Genomic DNA, 2,191 nt, shown 5'->3' on the forward strand with positions numbered 1-2,191 from the left:
TTTAAAAAAATGAGTTTGAAAAATATTAGTTCCTTTTATCTTAACTCATATTTATTCACAATGGATCACTATATTTGGGGGCCACCTGACTCACTCATCTATTAAACATATATGTGCTGATTGTCTACTCTATGAGAAAACATTAGCCTAGATGCTGGACATACAACAGTGAACAATACAGACACAATTCCTGTTCTTATGAATTCTACCTTCTAACAAGGGAGATAAAAAAAGAAACAAGGGAGCTTCAAGATAGGAGAAGCGTAAGACGCGGAGATCACCTTCCTCTCCACAAATACATCAGAAATACATCTACATGTGGAACAACTCCTACAGAACACCTACTGAATGCTGGCAGAAGACTTCAGACCTCCCAAAAGGCAAGAAACTCCCCACGTACCTGGGTAGAGCAAAAGAAAAAAGAAAAAAACAGAGACAAAGGGATAGGGACAGGACCTGCACCAGTGGGAGGGAGTCTTGAAGGAGGAAAGGTTTCCACACACTAGGAAGCCCCTTCGCAGGCAGAGACTGCGGGTGGCGGAGGGGGAAAGCTTTGGAGCCACGGAGGAGAGCGGAGCTACAGGGGGGCGGAGGGCAAAGCGGAGAGATTCCCGCACAGAGGATCGGTGACGACTGGCACTCACCAGCCCGAGAGGCTTGTCTGCTCACCCGCCGGGGCAGGCGGAGCTGGGAGCTGAGGCTCCAGCTTCGGTCGTATCCCAGGGGGAGGACGGTGCTTGGCTGTGTGAACACAGCCTGAAGGGGGCTAGTGCGCCACGGCTAGCCGGGCAGGAGTCCGGGAAAAGCTCTGGAGCCGCGTAAGAGGTAAGAGACTTTTTCTCGCCTCTTTGTTTCCTGGTTCACGAGGAGAGGGGATTCAGGGTGCTGCTTAAAGGAGTTCCAGAGATGGGTGTGAGCGACGGCTAACAGCGTGGACCCCAGAGACGGGCATGAGACGCTAAGGCTGCTGCTGCCGCCACCAAGAAGCCTGTGAGCAAGCACAGGTCACTATCCACACCTGCCCTCCCAGGAGCCTGTGCAGCCCGCCACTGCCAGGGTCCCGTGATCCAGGGACGACTTCCCCAGGAGAACACACGGCACACCTCAAGCTGGTGCAACGTCACGTTGGGCTCTGCTGCCGCAGGCTGGCCCTGCACTACATACCCCTCCCTCCCCCCAGCCTGAGTGAGCCAGAGCACCCGAATCAATGGCTCCTTTAACTCCGTCCTGTCTGAGTGAAGAACAGACGCCCTCCGGCGACCTACACGCAGAGGCGGGGCCAAATCCAAAGCTGAACCCGGGAGCTGTGCGAACAAAGAAGAGAAAGGGAAATTTCTCCCAGCAGCCTCAGGAGCAGCGAATTAAATCTCCACAATGAACCTGATGTACCCTGCATCTGTGGAATACCTGAATAGACAATGAATCACCCCAAATCGAGGAGGTGGACTGTGGGAGCAAAGTTATATATATATATTTTTTCCCTTTTACTCTTTTTGTGAGTGTGTATGTGTATGCTTGTGTGTGTGATTTTGTCTGTATAGCTTTGCTTTTACTATTTGTCCTAGAGTTCTGTCTGGCCGTTTTATGTTGGGTTTTTTTTTTTTTTTTTTTTTGCTTTTTAAATATTTTTTCTTAATAATTATTTTAATAACTTTATTTTATTTTACTTTATTTTATTGTATCTTCTATCTTTCTTTCTTTCTATTTTTTCTCCCATTTATTCTGAGCCATGTGGATGAAAGGCTCTTGGTGCTCCAGCCAGGCATCAGGGCTGTGCCTCTGAGGTGGGAGAGACAAGTTCAGGACACTGGACAAGAGACCTCCCAGCTCCACGTAATATCAAATGGCAAATATCTCCCAGAGATCTCCATGTCAATGCCAAGACCCAGCTTCAGTCAACAACCAGTAAGCTACAGTGCTGGACACCCTATGCCAAACAACTAGCAAGACAGGAACACAACCCCATCCATTAGCAGACAGGCTGCCTGAAATCATAAAAAGGCCACAGACACCCCAAAACACACCACCAAACGTGGACCTGCCCACCAGAAAGACAAGATCCAGCCTCATCCACCAGAACACAGGCAGTAGTCCCCCCCACCAGGAAGCCTACACAACCCACTGAACCAACCTTAGCCACTGGGGACAGACACCAAAAACAAGGGTAACTACGAACCTGCAGCCTGCGAAA

Source organism: Mesoplodon bidens (assembly GCF_964165515.1).
Source record: "Mesoplodon bidens genome assembly, chromosome: X".
In the NCBI taxonomy this organism is placed as follows: domain Eukaryota; kingdom Metazoa; phylum Chordata; class Mammalia; order Artiodactyla; family Ziphiidae; genus Mesoplodon; species Mesoplodon bidens.